The sequence below is a fragment of the Cuculus canorus genome, chromosome 2 (genome assembly GCF_017976375.1).
Source record: "Cuculus canorus isolate bCucCan1 chromosome 2, bCucCan1.pri, whole genome shotgun sequence".
NCBI classification, from domain to species: domain Eukaryota; kingdom Metazoa; phylum Chordata; class Aves; order Cuculiformes; family Cuculidae; genus Cuculus; species Cuculus canorus.
In genome coordinates, this window is record NC_071402.1 from 110961235 (window position 1) to 110979523 (window position 18289).

Here is an 18289-nt window from a genome sequence, read left to right on the forward strand (position 1 = left end):
GTATGCAATGTCTCAGACTGAACTAGAGATTTGAAACATGGCATGTTTGTTCTTAGTTGGTGATCAGCAGCAGACTGCATGGGGCAAGCATGAAAATTTCCCACTGCAGTGCTTTGCCTTTGTGAAAGGTGCTGACACACAGAAAAGATATAGTGGGTTTTGTTGAATGATTTGTTCAAATGAGAATTTCTCTGGCATAAATTCAGCAAGTCTTGCTCCTAACCCTTACTTCTTCAGAGCCAGCACAGCTTTGGCCTGATTTATACCACCATTTCTAACACCGAAGTTCTGGTTGATAGTCATAAACCTTAATAATCTTCAATTTTCCAGCATTGGAGGCACCTTGCTACCAGTTTTATAGTCATGCGTAAGCATTAAGAAACCAAATCCCCTTGCTATTCATGACATGAATAGATTTGTAGTGTTACAAATTATGCTTAGCCTCTTCTTTTCTGACCTTCTTTGCCTAGATTTTCAATTTAGGGAGAAGCTTTGGAGAGGAGTTATTTCTATTTCAGTGAGAGAAATGCACGGTGCCAATGTACCTATGAAAGAGAGGGCAAGGCAGTCATGGATAGCAGATGTACATCACTGGTTAGAAATTCTCTCTACATTTAATTTGGAAAGCAATTTATACTTTGAAAAATAACCTAAAGCCCAAGTATATTGATACCTGTTTTGTATGTAAGCAATTAGACATTTAAGGCAAAGACTTCCTGACTCCATGTATTTCTAATGCAAATAAAGTATTTCAGTTCAGGAGAAATTTTTAAGCTTAGCATCTAATAGAAAAAGAAAAAAAGACTTAGGTTTCTCAATTAAAAATCACTCTGATATTTTCAAAGATTACATGTGTAATCTATACAGTTTTGGTAGGCTTCATTGTATCCTGCCTTAGATACCAGCATACGAAGCTCTCCGTCGGGCTGAGCAATCTTGGTTCCCCCTAGAGGCAATGAATAAGAAGAGATACTTCACTGAGAGAGCTACGTGACCTCAGCGAGAAGTCTATTTTAAGAGGAGACAAATCAATCTCTCAAAATGCACATTTAAAACTTGCATTGACTAATAAAATTAATTTCTTCAATTCACTTGCAACACAGGTAAATTGATACTTGCCTTGGACCATGTGAAACTTGTCTCACTTTTAAAGTATTAAAGGAAATGGCCCAGATTTCAGGGATTTAGGCACCCAAACTTGAATATTTGTTTGTGCAGGTATTGTTGCCACATATTACATATTTTAACAAGAGCTGCTATGACTTTCCCTTTGGGTAGTGATACAAACCATACATTGTGAAGTGATTAATTTTCTAGATTTTTTTTCATCCTCCTTTATTATATAAATAATTTCTCAGGGTATTATTATCATTGTTATCTGAACTGAAATTGAAACTCTTCAGTTTGTAGCCAGGATTTTAATTTACTTAAATATGTGGCAAATATTCCTGCAACTGAAGATAAAATGGGACTTCTTTTACTTCAACAAGAAAACAATTGTTTTCTCTTCTACCAAAACCCGAGGAGGCAAATATTATATATTTGCTAATCTCTGCAATGTATTGTCTTTAAGTGAGATTTGAAAATACTAGTATTGTTCAAATAACTTTATGAAATTAAATCTTTTCAGTGTAAGTTACAGATTTTACGGTTAGTTTACAGTCAACACTTTTTTCCAAAATTGTTAAATGAAGCCAAAGAGATATCTCCCAGCTTTTAAAATTGCTTTAATTTGTACTTAAGCAATTGTAAGATAATAGCAAAGACTGTGGCTTCTTAAACGTTCACCCCTGGAAAAAATCGCAAATCATTAGTATTTCAAATGTTAGCAAATTCATTTGAAGCCTAACTTCTGACATTTACCTTGAAAAATTAGAGTCAAGACTTCGCTCACATTAGAAGTAGGAAACACAGTCCTCACTACAGGAGGTCCTCGGAGATCCAGCTTCAATGGTCTAATATTCTATAACTAGAAGTTATTTTAGAATATGGTTTAGACCCTTTAAACTACACTTTTATTATTCTTCAGAAATGCATACAGTTCATATCGAGAAAAAATAATTGTATAAGTTCTTTTTACAGGTACAGAAAATTACAGTTACTTATTAAATGATGCAATTCCTTAAGTTAATGAACGAGTGGTTCTGTTTACTAAAATACGTGTTGAGAATGGAACTTCTTTGTGCCTTATGAGTCTTTATTTCACACTACAATATATATGTTTTAAGCTACAAGATGCTGAAAAGAGCTACAATGCTAAAAAATGGAGAAAGATCAAACTTGAGTTGCTTTAAAACTGTGTTACCAAAAAATTCACTTTGGAGTTCATATACTACGCACTGAGCATTGGCTTACTGAAATAAAAACCTTAGAGTAAGAGAAAAAAATGAGAGGTTGGGCAGGTTAAGGCCATGAGGAAAAAGAAAAGAAAGAAGAAAAAGAAGGGTCTCTTCAAAGCAACACCTTATGCACACCAGATGTCAGTTTACATTTCTCCTGCCTTTAGGATGTTCAGTTCTAGGACTCATCAAAACTTACATATCTTCCAGTGTTGCCAGAGAGTTATTAAGCAACACATTGACTGTCAAGTATCAGTTATGTCTCTTTTGCACTGAAACATACTACAAATTACAGTTGGAAGATTTATTTGCCTATATGATAATGCCAGTTTGTTCTACTTCAATCAGAATATGCACTGAAATGGAATGAAGGAAATGGAAAGATACCTATTGACTTTAAAGACAGCTGGGTCTGATCCTGAAGTGGTAAAGAAAAAAAAAAATTCTTTCTGTCCCTCTTTTATAATAAATCATGGATGTGATTGCTCTTTCATGCTGGAAGACAGACACTGTGGTAACAGAATAACAGATAACAAACAAGCATTATTATGTCTCAGTGCTCATTCAATGTCTCAGTGCTCTTAGTGTGTGTCACAAACTAACAAACACACAGAGCAGTGTTCTTGCTCACTTAAAAGATTTAATTACTCCTATTTCTCTTGTGCTTGGCTCACTGTCCCTTTGCATTACTTGGCATCAACATCCTGCTGCATCTCCACCTGCCAGACCTGAGCTTTGATCTGCTCTTTGCACTGTGCCACTGCATTTCTCCACTGACCTTTTCGGTTATTCTTTGTCAGACTTTCAGACACGGAGAGGTCTTTTGCAGCACTGCTTTGCCATCCATGCAGGTGTGACGCTACTGCAGGGGCTTTGCTTGCCGTTGGTACCACAGGAATTGGCCTGAAGCTTGCCCAACCCCACGATGAGGCTGGTCCAGGGGGCTGAAAGGGTCCATGGCGTCCTCTTTAGCCACATCCCTCTGGGAACACAGCAGAAACAAGCTTTACCACAGCATGGGTATATGCTGGTGCACGTAATTTGTCCAAAACAGGTTATAGAGGTATAACTGAAAAAGGACCATGAATCTCTTTTCCATCCTCCTGGTCCACGTGGGGCACAGATTGGGTTACACATGCACAGCACAGAGCCAAGGGAAAAAAAATTTCTGGGTGCCTGTAATCGTTTTTATCTCACCCACACCGCAATAACTTGTCCCTGTCTGAGGGGCATGCAGAGGCTGGATAGGCTTCCTGCAATATGCTCCCAATGTCTCCTGGCTTGGGAAGTGACATCTTGAACTAATTTTTTTGAATGGGGGTTGATTTTAAGCAACATATTTTCCAAACTGCTTTTTTTTTTTTAAATATAATTCTAATTATTTTTTTTATATATTTTTTTCCTTTTTTTGAAAACAAAAAAAAAGCAAACAAAAAACCTCTTGGCAGAGGAGAGAATTCTGTGCAGGGCCTTGAACATGGGACACTCAGAGCAGCCAAAGACATCAGCAACCTCTGCCAGCCACCCCTAGAAAGCGGGAGCGTTGCCAAGGACTGGACATAAGCTCATACATCGGCAGAGCTCTCGGCCGCAGACAAGGTCAGTAACCACAGTTCAGTCTGCTGCCCTTTCCACAGCAGACAGCTCTCCTTTGCCACACAATCAGGTACACTGCTTCTGGGAAAAATTTGGGGGGTTTCATCATGGGTGATGAGAGGGTGGGAGAGCAACTGCATCCAAATAAAGTACCATCATATGTTGGACTGGAGTAAAAAGGTGTCCTTTTAGCCAGACTGCAGATGAAGGGAGAGACTTCCACTGCAGCTTGTCCTCCTGGATTTTAGGAGCCATTTGAAGAGTGGTGAAAGGGGCAGCCAAGGTTCCTTTTCCCCTTGCTGCCTCCCCACCTTTGCGCAGCTACTCATGGAGCATCCTTGGCATATCATGAGTCTGCACAATAGGGAGGAGGACTTGGCCAGCCCCAGCCACCTCAGGCTTCTTGGCTCATCTTGCATGGAAAATACATGAAGCACCAAGTATTACACACTGAGGATGTTTTGCAAGCCCCGAGCATTCAAACATCAAGAAAAATGCTCCCAGATATAATGGGAGTGGATTAAACCTTTGAAAATTGAAGTGTGTCAGCTTCCCATTGCATGTGCAATTGTTTTTTTGCAATTCATTGTCAGATATGCCTGCATATTAATGTGGACACAGTTTCCTGAAGGGAGTTTGCTTTCCCTAGGCTTGTCTGGTGGGGTGTAGTGGTGAAGGTGCTACAAGACACCCCATGATCCCTGACAGTGGGACAAGGAGAGGCCCTTTACTGTGAGCAGGACTGCTGCCTGTTGTGGTGCTCGGGAGGGCAAACCCAGATTCTTCACAAAGATTTAAGCTTTTCTCACTTTGTAAAATTTTCCACCTACTTTGCAGACAGGCTTCTCTGGCTCTAGGCTGGTTTCCAATAGGCTGGATGGGAATGCTTCACAGCAGCAGGATGTTTTATTGCTGCCTTTTGTATTTTGCCAGACATCATTCCTCTGTACATGTGCCCAGTGTCGATGACTGTAGATTTTTCTTTGGTGTGTAGAGCACTTTTATCTTCCTTGAAAGCCAGCTCCAAAGATTATGATTGACAGGTAGCTGACACTGGAGCAAGGAAGCGCTGCAGAGGACCAGGCTCTGCCCAGTGACGGGATTCGTCCCACCAAGTTTCAGTGATATCAACAAGATCATAGCTTTCTAGTAGCATAGTAGCTTCCAGCTTCTCCCAAGCTTTGCCCAAGCTTCATGCATTTGTATAGAGGCACTTCAGCCAGTCTGTTGGCTGTATCACCTTCTTAGTGGAAGACCCTTTATTTCCTTTAAGGTGTTCTGTGGAAGTTTTCTTCCTGGCACCTACTACCTTAGGAGCCCCCCGCTTGTCTCCAGAGGACTTCAATTGTGCTGCAGCATCCTCAGTATGTCTCGGGCAGCAGGTGGAGGGCCCATATCAGCACCCAGTCCCTCCAACCATCGTGTGTCCTCCTGCGACTTGTCATAAGCAAGCCTGACATTATCCCCCTTCCCCTTCACATCTAGTTTGAAGCCCTAACAATGAACCTTGCAAGCTCCTGAGCAAAGACCGTCCTCCTCCTCTGAGAAAGGTGCTCCCTTCTGATACTTGTAAACCTGGTGCTGTGTAGGCCATCCCATCGTCAAAAAAGCCAAAGTTATTATGGTGACATCAGACACGGAGCCATATATTAACAGACTGGACCCATCTGATCCTTGCAATGTCACTGCCCGTAACTGGAAGGATAGAGAAAAAACTCACCTGGACCCCAGATTCCCTCACTATCCATCCTAAAGCCCTAAAATATCTTTTAATCACTCTTGGGCTACGTACTGCAAGCTTCGTCACCTCCCACATGGAGCAGCAGTAACAGGTAGTAGTCTGAGGGCCCTACCAGACTGCGGAGTTTCCAGTTTAGAGATTTTACATAGAAATCAGATGGTATTATATCACTTACTCAGAGGAAGCGTGCACACTGGGGACCTTGAAAGGACTGCACCCAGCCCTTGATTTAAACTTAAGAATGAAATGTGGAAAAGGAGTCAAATCAGCAGTTTTTCATTAAGGAAGTGGGAAGAGGTTTGTCGTGTAAGGCAAGAGGCTATTAGTTCAGCATCGGATGTCAGGGAGGGTTCAGGCCTTGGCTGTGCAAGTGTTTCTAGTGAAAGAAGCACGATAAGTTGGTGCATTTCAGTGCCCAACTAATTGCTTCACAGTACACATTTTCATCATTCAACAATGTCAGAGCATCTATCACCAATGACTTTCATCTAAATCCTTGGAAATCTGCTGGGAAACAGTTTTATTGTTACAGGTCTCTGTATCATTACTTGGAGCTAGAGCAGACAAGAGTGCAGTTTTAAACTTGTATTTTTTTCCATTATAGGATGTAGATGTCCAGCTTTTCAGAAAATGATTTCTTTTCTTTTTTTTTTTTCTCCCTGAAACACTTGGGATCTGCCTCTAGCCCTGCAAAAACCATTTTAGAATGTAATGTATTTTTAAACAGGGCTTTAGCGATTAATGGATGCAGCCGTTTTGGTAGGGGAAAATGCAGTTCCCGACTTCGGCCCATGCCACCTAAAGCACACACAACTCTGCTCCGTGAAGACATGAAATGCTGTATAAATACAAAGGGCTGAATAGAAGGCAAGGACTGCAGTGTCTGAGCCATGAATGGAGACGATGCCTCCCAACAGTGACAGAACTTACTTCTGCCTCTTCTCCCCACTCCCACCATTGACAAGATAACTAAGCTGGCTTCTCCATAGCATCTGTCCAGCTTCCTTTTATTCTTTGGGATTTTACCAGCAAAATTGATTAGTGTTGATACAAAAAGAAAAGAATTGCAAAACTGGCTGATTGGCATATGACACCAGTACCTCTGAGATACGTGAGCATCAAAAGTATCTTTTGGTTTCAGGTAGCCTTTTGACTTCAAAGCACATTGCATGTGGCTGAATAACATGGATCTAAGAGTCTCATGCTCCATGATAAGATGTAAGACTGTATTTTATGCACTTAGAAATATCGAGATCAGGTGTAGAAACGGGATCATGCAAAGCAAAGACTTCAGACTCAGAAAATGGACACCTAGAGTTACTAGTAAGAGAAGCCAAACCCCGAGTGCATCACAGATGACTCCTGCAGGTATGTTAATCAGAGGGATTAGGGGGTTGCAGGAACCTTGGGGCAGATCAAAGGTTTGCTCTTGCGGACAATGACCCAATTCCCTTGTAAGATCTACAGCCCGAAATGGTGGACTTTGCATGCAGTAACAGAGGTGGCTGTTAATGCTGGTCTGCAGGCTGTGACTACGCCACAACACGGAAATGGGATATTTAGCACATGCCACTACTGCACCCCACACCCACCACTCAGAAGCTTGTATCCAATCATTGGTTTCCTCTTTGTTTGCATACCCTGTATGAGAGCAGAAGGGGATTAAAAAGACATACTCACTTGCACATCTTTCTAAGTCCTAAGTGGATTCACTCGAAAGATTCCAGTTAGATTTGACTGGCTTGGGACCAGTCTCTCAAGGAAAAGATGCAAACTGTGTTTTGCAATCTACCATCCATTTGAACAAGTTTGGGAAGCTAACTTGTAATTTAGCACTTAAAAGATTTTAACCACTGTTACTGAGGAACTTTAAACCTGAGCAGTACAAAAAGTCATCACTCGTGGACTCCTTCATAAAGTCAGGTTTTTAATTTGCATTTAAATCATCATTTTACCAAGTACAATCTTTAGAGGTGGGATTTCAAATTCACAAACCTGATAATTTATGTTTGTCTGTCTAGCAGAGGACTAGAAAGCCTCCAATGATGTTCATAAATCCTCATGTTAACATGAGATTTAATGATTGTGGTAGTTTTGGTTTTTTGTTAGGAAGGGATTTACCTGTCTTCTTTTCAGAGTATTTTCACATTTAAGAAGTTCACCACCTGACGTACAAATGACTTTATTTGTGTCTGTCTCACTAGAACTACTTTTTTTCTCAAGGAAAGACCATTCAAAGGCAGTAAAGGCAGAGCTATTTTTGGAAAAATATTGCAGAGAAGAAATATGGTAGAACATTTCTTAGGATTTTAGAAAACTGCACTCATTTGCACTTATTACTATATCATTGTTACAGACATGGTGAATGTTTTCCAGCAAGAACTTCCTCTTAAATGAAAATGAAATCCACAATTGCATAAGCAATTAGAAGAGGAATTAGCTACCAGAATCTGTATTGCCAAGACAGCAACAGTTGTTTGCTGCTTTACACTGCTGCTTGACTGTTGTCAAGCTTCCTTTAAGCTTCTCATCAACCAGAACTCCCAAGTCCTTCTCCACAAGGCTGCTCTCGATCACATCATCCCCCATCGTGTACTGAAACCATTATTTAATATGGAAGTATTTTGCTCTAGCTAAAGTGGAGTGTTCACCCACCTCTGAACTAAGTAGAGCACCTCGGTTTATCATTAGCGAGCCTAAGCATTTCCCTCCAATTTCTTTCTCACTTACTCCAACAACCTAAGAAGTTTCCAGATGCAAATTGCTATACTGTAAAATACAAGGCAACAAATTCTAGCCCTAACCTTCCAGGCCAGGGTATTTCAGCCGTCCCCAGGCAGTCAAGAAACCAAGAGCTATTCTTCAACACCTTAAGACTCATGCTTAGGCTTCTTCTGAATCTGTACTTTGTTTAAAATAAATAGTGATATTTTCTAACAATCCCTTATACCCTTCAGTAAAACAGCAGTATTTATGCAGCTTTGTGTAATGGTGGTGGATACTTATTCACAGATTTGCAATAAAAAAAGCGCAGCTGTGATGGCATATGCTTTCTAATGACCCTGTGAAGCATTGCTTTTTCATACCTTCTGCTGGCCTCTACTCTGGCCAGGGCTAACAGTGTCGCGTGCCCTCAGCCCTCTGGAGATGCCTTCAAGGACTGTACCTGTCAACAGAATTAAAAGGAAATTTACTGACTGATAACATGCAAGTCCTTCTGCTGTCCCACTCCAGAGGGAAAAATAGTTGCAGGTCAGCTGACAGTGAAAGTTAGATGCATATGAATGTCTTTTCCTAATATCCATTTCTTTCTTCTGCGCTAAAGATAAAGTACTTGCTGTAATAGTATCGCTGCCCCAGAAGGAACTATAGACAGATATTAGATTGCATCTGAAGGAATAATTCGGTAAGAACTAAAAAAAGTTATTACCTACCTAAAGGCCTCCAACTCAGGCCATGACAGAGACAAACCCACTGCGTTTCACAGGACCAGTCTGGAGGGAAATTCTTGTGCATCATTTAAAAGGGGATTTATTTTTAAAATACAAGATCCTCTAATGGAATAAATGTTTCACCTCCAGCTCACTTATATCACTTCTGGCATATTAAAATTTGGCCTTCCTTCACAAAGACTTATGATCACTCTTCAGAGTTATGTGAGAGAGAATCCAGCAGGACCGTCTGAGGGGATGGCTAATGATAGGGTATCTGTTTGTACTGAAAAGACTTTGTTAAGCAAGTTAAAGAATAAAAACTTCAAATATTGACCTTGCCATCAGCTTCCAAAGGTATTTTTCTTGGCAGAAGTATTTTTAAACTCTCCCCAAACAGTCTTTTGATAATATTTTAACTTTATTTTTACATAGTCTTTGAAAACAAACCAGTTTGTTGAATCTTTTTCACCTGAAAATTTAACAATCATATGAGGTCTTCCATTATAACAAAACCAATATTTTAACATGGAGACAACCAAAACTTCCTGCAAATAAATTATCACATAGTACAATCTTAAAGAACAGTAAATACAGATCTGGCCAAGTCACCGTAAAGGCTAAATGACCTTATCCCAAGGCAACAATCTTTCCCTCCTGAAGCTCCAGAGGACTAGAGGAGTGGGTGGCCAGATTTGAAGAAGTTTGAAAATCCCAGACTGCAGTACATGAACTATTTTTCTGAATTTGACCTCAGTTTTTCTTCTAAGACCAGGCATTGCTAAAGTTATAATCTTTTACAGTTAGAATTCTGAAGGCTTATAAAGAGAATTTAAGCTAATAGTGTTACATCTACAAGTGGTGAGCTGAAAAGATGGGAATCATTCCTGTACACTTTAAAAAAAAAAAGTTGTTTGAGTTATTGAATGAAAGACAGTGTAACTGTAGGAGCTGATGAACTTTTCTCTCATTTTTGAAGACATGATGGAAGTTCAAGGGCAGTATAATCTCTGCCATTTCAAAAAAAACCCACGTTTTTTTTTGCTGATTTATTCTTAAATAAATAATCCATTGTAGAAACTTTGCTTTTGCCTGGTCAATAGCAAATTAAACAAATAGCAGCTAAAGAAATTGTGCCTAACCTGAAGTCATTTGCTAATTACCCTGTTCCTTCAGGAAAGCCAGAAAGCCAAATGCCAGTGGATTTTCACTGTCTCCAAAGGAAAAGTGTATCATCTATCAGTAAACAGGAATCTTGACCAGGACTGTAAACCACACAGCACAGGAAGAGACACAGACCAAGATAAATAATTACTACCCTGTCAAATGTTTTATGAACAAAACTCAATATAACAAAACTTGTCATTCAATAGGCGAGTGTTCCTGGCGCGTGGGCATGGTATACGAGGGAAAGATGTAGCCTTGAGTACCAAACTGTGACCTGAATTCTGTGCTGCTTTTCACTTTAGGAAAAGCACCAGATGTAAGCAAAATATGTCACAGTAATTAAAGCTAACAGGTGAGGAATAAAAATATTCTTCTACCCCAGAAACTTGTGATCACCACCAGCAATGCTGACTTCATATGATTGACATGGATGTCCACTAACCCCTTAATCATTGGTTTTCCAGATGATATCACTGCAGAGGTTGCTGACTCTGGCTGACTGACATGGAAAACTACTCATCACCTTTTGCAAAGTGAAAAATTTAGTAGATAATCTTCCCTCTGAAGAGCTCTGCAGAGTTGTTGAAGCATCTGCCAAATGCACCTCCAATACACCTTACTCTGTATTTTCAAAACTGATCTTAGTTTAAGTGTGATTTTGTTATAATCAGTCAGTTTGTGCAGAGTAATCCCTCCAGACATGGGGACTTATTTGAAAACTTGTTGCTTTTCTTACCTGGACTATTCATTAACACCGTCCAAGAGTTCACATTGTAATGAATGCTTTGAAGTGAAAGCTGGAAGATGCATCTATACTTGCTTTCACATAAAACATCTATCTTCTGTTTCAAACCTGTTGCTGAGCTGCTGTGACTATTTGCAAACAGCTTAAACTGATCTTGCTTCCACAATTATTGAATTATTTGTTAATATTGTTTGCTAATATTTGTCTTTTAAGAAGGAGCCCTGGTGCTGTGTATATAAAATATTTTTGATGGGAGGTGGCGATACTTAAATCTGGAGAAAAATTACTCTCAGAAATTATTTTATTATGCAGAACAGACACTAGTGCGTCCTACTGTGGTATAGAGAAGACTATTTACCAAAACATTCACTAACAAAAATACTTCACTGTGCCCCCCCCCCCAAAAAAACCCCAAACCCAATTAGATTTAGTTACAGAACTAAAAGAAATCATGAGAACTACTGTAAAATATTCTAATCCTGGATAAACGTAGCAAGCATATCAATCAAATGTACTTCCAAGTATTCCCATTACCATTCACTAATCACATTTTTTTGGCAAATGGCTCCAGAAAATAGAAGCCTGTTCATTAGCCAAAAATTTAAATGCTGTAACAGTTGTCTAGGGAGCTGTAGGCCAAGGCCAAGGCAAGATAGAAAACTGAAGCAACTCAGAGGCTGAGCAATCTTGGAACCGAACAAGACAAAAACATATTGTCAGATGTGAAAAACACGTCTCCCTTTTTTATACTTTGTCAAATCCCAACATTTCATCATGTCTTTTTAGAAGCAGAATTGTTTTCTAGAACTAAGAACAGACCATATGAAAATTCAAGGAAAATAAGGATCCTCAAGCATGACACACAAATCCTTCCCATGGCTTGGCTGCTGTTTATGACAAACGTCCTTTTTTTAGGCTAAGTTGACCAGTCCAGATGTTCATCTTCAACATCATGTCACAAAGTCTCTATGGTAACATCTGTTCTCTGGGTTAAAGAGAAATGATAAACAGTATTGAGGTCCTGGACATAAACGGTAAAGTATAGACTATTATAGCTGTATTGCAGAGATCATGAGATGTCGTAATACATCCCTGCTCTTAGTGGAGACTGGTGGTATTTGGTAGTGGGTAGGAAAAACTGACACATGCAATGCTGGAAGTCAATTTCCAGCCTTGGGTAAAGATCCTACTGTAAGAGTCTCAAAACAGGGCAAGCAAACCCCATCCCAGGGAGCCTCCGCTGACTCACAGGTGTTAGTGGTGTCAAACTTAACTGGGATCAAGGAACAGTTGCAGACATGTGGTGAATCATTCTTCCAGTTTTACTCTGAGCTAAAACTCCCCACTCCCCCAGCCATATTATTAAAGCATAAAACATTTCAAAAACTGCTTCAAACCAACTTCAAGACAACAAAAAGTTTCCTCCGTTGACCCTCCTTTTCCCAGCTGCTTAAAGAAACTTGTCTTTTTCTATCGTTCTGTCTCTTTCTGTTCTTTTCTACTACACGTAAGGACTTCAGATACTTATTGAGAAATGTAGCATATCCATGTGAGGCATTAGAAATCCTCCTCAGACATATATTTAATTCTTTTGAATTTGCATTAACTGTGAGAGAGGGGTTATTCAAACTAAGATTGCAACAGATTATTTGTTGTCTGACAGTTTTAGAGCCATCAAAATAATTAGCAGCAGGAAATCTGCAGCTGGTTTTATGTGTTACGATAAAAGGATGTTTTTATAATCCCTCTGTTTCTAGCATGCGATTGTTAGAAAGTCTGGAGATTTTATTAAAAAAAAATTAAGAACAATTATTTAGGCACCTAATTTCCTATTGAGCTCAGCATGAGTTTAGGAAACTAAACACAGTTTGGGACCTCAGAGATCTGGTTGACGCTTCTTCCTGTTGGCTTCCCAAATCTACCATGACAGATTATGTGAGTGATTTCTGGTTTAGCATCCCATTTGCAAAAAAGGACAATATTCTTTGTGAACATTTTTTTTTAGTTTCAAGGTAAAAGAAAGTAAAACAGTATATCTTTCATACATGCAGGGCTCCCCAGAGCTGCACTGCAGCAAGTTCAAAAAGTTACAAGGCGCAGAACTGTGCCAGATGTGCCTGAAAGATAACACACTTCACATTTCCAGTTCTGTTGGTCTGACACTCAGACTAATCACTGTCAATCTTCAAGCCAATTAAATAATTTTTATTATGTTCTGATGTTGCAAGAATAAAGTCATCAGCAAATGTCATGTAACACATGAAAATGTTCTCAAGTTCCAAGCATTGGGTGAGGGCTGTCAAGATGTTATTACTATCAGCAGCAATATAAGCTGGGACAAATAGACAACTAGAATTATTCACATCGCCTCACATTTCCGATAACAGAAACCTGTGAAATAAGATTTCTTTTCCTTAGTAGTTGTAATTTCATTAAACTCAGTTCTGACTCTACAGCAAACACTGTTTTCTGCTTTCACTGCTCTAAAAGGAAGCAGAGGAAAAAGAACAGATCAATCCATTACAGTCTAGGTGATACAGTGTGTTAGGGAGCTGAAAGAAAAACTTATCAGCCTCACTCTCTTAATCATCAAACAGATGGAAAATTTCAACACTTGAATACAGAAGGTGCTGATCATTGCAAGAACTGTTGTTCAGACAACAAAAACTTGCTTAATTTTGCTAGTGCAAGAAGTGAAGTTTTTCCATCATCTAGGCACTTCTGTAACTTGAAAGCGAAGCAATCCCTCTCAGAGACCTCTGAATTTCTTCCTACACAGTCTTATTAAACATCCAGATGTTACCATCTCAGTGGCTGATCCTTGACCTCTTTCTCTTACTGTTTTCCCACTGGACATTTCCCCTGTCTTGTGCACCATCTGGTTGCAATGAAAGCATTCCAGGGGGTTGCATTCCTTCTCAGCCCGGAAATCTTATGTAAAAACCTGCTTATGCAGCTTTGTCAATCTGTTAGATCTTCAGCATCTCGACCACTTCAGCAACACCTTCCCTTGAAGGATTTTGTTTGCCAATTTTGCTGATACTGAAACTAGTACCAGGAAGGTCATCTTTTTCCTTCACATTGTAGCAGCCTGCTGTGGTATAACAGACGTGAAAGATTCCAAGATAATATAATTCCTTATTAACTGTTATTATCTTTCACCCCTCCACGCTGAAGTATCTTTGCACAACTTTTAACGATAGTCAGTTTGGGAGTTTTCATAGGCATTATGGAGGTTAAACTTCAAACCTATTCCTTGTAAAACCTGGATAATTAAACGTTCATAGTAAATTTTCAACATAGGCACAATTCCAGTCCTCAGTGAAACATCTCCTGTTTATCAAACCATCAAAAAAGCAGCCTGGAATGTCCTAGCTGATGTTTAGCTCACAGTCATTTGTCTTACCCCATGGATATTGAAAAATGATTGTTCCCTTCACCATTGCAGCAGCTATTCATGATTTAGAAACCTGTGATGTCCCAGCTTAGCCGATCTTCCTGCAGTAGCAACACAAGTAAATCCACTCTTTCTTCAAAGACAGCATTTTCGAGGCTTCTGCTTTTTGTCATTACTCTTCTCTGGACACTTCCCAAGCAGCTATGGCCTTCTTAATGTGCAGTACCCCCAGCTGGACACAGAGCTTCAGCTGCAGGTCTGCTCTAACACAATGGTTTGGTTTTACTGTCCATGTGTCTTACAGTCATCCCATTATTTATGCATCCCAGTTTTTGCTTTTCTTGTAGCTCTATAACTTCGTTGACTTGTGTTTAGCTTGTAGGGGCATGTTGCCTAGCCAGCTAGTACTCCTCGGTGTATGCATGGCCCACACTTATCCCTGTTGAAAAGTGGTTTGTTTCATTTTATTTCCATAATATATTTCCAATTTGGCAAAGTTCTAACCTTGCCTGCCTTCCCAGCTTGATGTCATTTGCATATGTAATACAATACATTTTTCTATTATCAGGTCACTCATGAAAACATTGCATAGTATCAGACTCAGAAGAATCCCCTGAAGTCCTGCTCACTGCATCCCTTTGGCTTCATAGATGATATGGAGTTCTAGAAGCTTTGCCTCCCAGGAATATTTGTTTCATTTTGACCATGCTTCCCTAGTCTATTTATGAGTATTATATAAAATATGGTTAAGATATATGACACCTAGTGCTATTGATTTGCCCATTGACAAAGTCTATGACAGAAGGAAATTAAGTGGGTTTGACAGATAACTAAGAGCAGAGAAAAGTAACTAATAGCTGTGGTGAACAGTAACCTGTAAGACCTGCTGTACGCTGGTATTTCAGATTGCAAATAAATGGAAACGTTACAGACTAGGGGAATATTGGCTAGAAAGCTGCCTGGAGGAGAAGGACCTGGGGGTGTTGGTTGACAGACAACTGAACACGAGCCAGCAGTGTGCCCAGGTGGCCAAGAAGGCCAATGGCATCTTGGCTTGTATCAGAAAGAGCATAGCCATCAGATCCAGGGAGGTTATTCTGCCCCTGTACTCGGCAGTGGTGAGAATACTGTGTTCAGTTCTGGGCCCCTCTCTACAAGAAGGATGTTGAGGCTCTGGAGTGTGTCCAGAGAAGAGCAACGAAGCTGGTGAAGGGGCTGGAGAACAAGTCTTACGAGGAGCAGCTGATGGAACTGGGGTTGTTTAGCCTTGAGAAAAGGAGGCTGAGGGGAGACCTTATTGCTCTTTACAACTACCTGAAATGAGGTTGTAGAGAGGAGGGCGCAGGCCTCTTCTCCCAAGTGACAGGGGACAGGACAAGGGGGAATGGCCTCAAGCTGTGCCGGGGGAGGTTCAGACTGGATATCAGAAAAAAAATTTTCAGAGAAAGGGTCATGGGGCAGTGGCAGAGGCTGCCCAGGGAGGTGGTTAAGTCACCGTCCCTGGAGGTATTTGAAAGACAGGTAGACGAGGTGCTCAGGGACATGGTTTAGTGGCAGCTAGGAATGGTTGGACTCGATGATCCAAGAGGTCTTTTCCAACCTGGTGATTCTATGATTCTATGATTCTATGAAATAACGACAGTATATGCTGACAGTAAGTAGTGTTTCACTGATTTTTGACTCATCAAATGCAGAAGACCACCCTCGGTGGAAGGTCAGCAGACATAAAGGAGATTTTGTTGGACTCTCACACAGAAATACAGGCAAGTCGTTGCAGCAAATCTTAAAGTGGGTAAGGGCCAACAGTGAGAGAGGGGAGGGTAAGGGCTCTGGCAGTCACATTTTATCATTTGTGGATTTTGTATGTGTGCATGAGCCAAAATGAAACCACCTGATATGTCTTAGATACTGGTAACTGCTGTGGCAAAAACAGGTCATGAAGCCCCAAAAGCCATGACTCATTTACCCAATAGCAGATAAGGGCAACACATCTGTTTTCAAAAGGTTTACTTTTTGGTGTTTTTTGCTAAAAACAAAGAACCCAGAAACATGACACTTCTCTTCAAACATTTGGTTATAACTAATGCTTAATTGGGCAAGGAAAATGCCCACAGGGCTTTATTAATCACAAGTCAAATTAGAAAAAGAAAGAAGCTACATTCCTTGTTTTGATGGAGTACTTTGCATTTGGAGCTGTGTTTCCTCATCTCTCACATTACAGATGTCCATTATAACATATCTCCAGATTATAAAAAAATGAATTTGTTTTACCCTATATGAATGAACAGCTTTCTTAAACTCACATTTTGCACAAATCAAGGGAGCAGTAGGATCTCTTGAAGCACCAGGGCTAGGTCCTTTTATCACCATGCTTTCATTTCACAAGCATAAGGTTACTCCACCTTAAAAATAACTACATATTTTTTGCCTCATGCTGCTTCTCTGAATAGGATGTTGTGGAATCTCCCTTGCTCAAATAGTTAGGCATGTGCTACTTTCCAGCTTGAATTTACCCATGCCCACTTTATAATACTTCGCTGTATCTTATCACAGACTACTAGCTCAGTTGTGGGGGCCCATACTACTTGCATCTCTCAGTACATGCCTCTCTTATCCTGCTTCCACTTTGGCCCTACCAATATTCAGTGCAGTAAAGCAATGGGAAAAGCCACAAGGGTTGTGCTGGGATCTTGCAAGTACTGGACATAATATTAACTGAGCAATGTCTGAGTCAGTGAAGCAAGGCATTCGCCCTAGCACTGATTATCTTTCCCATCAGTGTCAGCCACTTAAGCACTCTCTCAGAAACATATCCAGCTTGGTTAAAATTTCTGGGAAGTGAAGGTTTCCTCCATTCTGTTTCCAAGTCCACAGCATTAAGAGTGGAAAACATAAGGATAAGTCACTTCTAGGAGATGGATAATAGAAGCTGTGTTTATTTCTGGTTCTGTGAAATCTTTTCTTCTCCCACAGAGTGTTCATATGTGCTATCATGACCATTAGCACTTTCCTGTTCCTTTTCTATCTTAAATACAATTCCTTAGGTCAAGAGGGAAAATCTGTGGGTCTCTGCTAGCCCTTCAAAAGACGCCTTTCCTCAGGAGAGTGGGTGATCAGTAGCAGTGGTATGAGACCAGGGGAAGATGCAACCCAAAGGTAGTGGAAGTCTTTGGATGTTTGTGCCCTAACACTACCCAAGCACTCAGTTGTACAACACTGTCTAGCACAGCTCCTCAAGCAAAACTAATCTGGTAGGATCACCTGGTGTGGGACCTCAGTGTATCCTCCTGGGGTGCAGGAGGGAGTTACCAAGAAGGATTCATCACCTTGGAGATTTTCAAGATCCAAGCGGACATAGACTTGTGCAACACAGTCTGAAATCAGCTCTGACCTTTGTTGGACCTCCTGAAATGCCTTCCTGCCCGAGGAACTCTGAGTCCACGCACACAGAAGACCCTGATGAGTGATCTATCATAAATTGCCAAGTGTCAGCCACAAACAAGCCCTGCAACTGAGAGCTGGAGATGAAGGAAGGTAAATAATCCAACACTGGAAACACAGGAAGCAAGATGAAGCAGCCATGGTTACTTCAAAGTAGGTAACAGGCATTGGAAAACTTAATCATGCTGAGGATCTGTGTGGAATAAGTTGGCTTCTGCCTTTAGTTATAGAAAATATGCCTTCAGAGCCTTCCATTGAGATTCTGGCAGGCACCATTCCTGGGCATCATCTATTTGAAAATGATTGATTCCTTTTTGACACAGCATCAGAGCATCTTTGGAATTTATATTTCTTTATGCTTGGCAAGGCCTTTGAATTATTAAGAAATAGAAATATCAGCATGCAAGTGTTCAGTACTCAATTTTATGACTA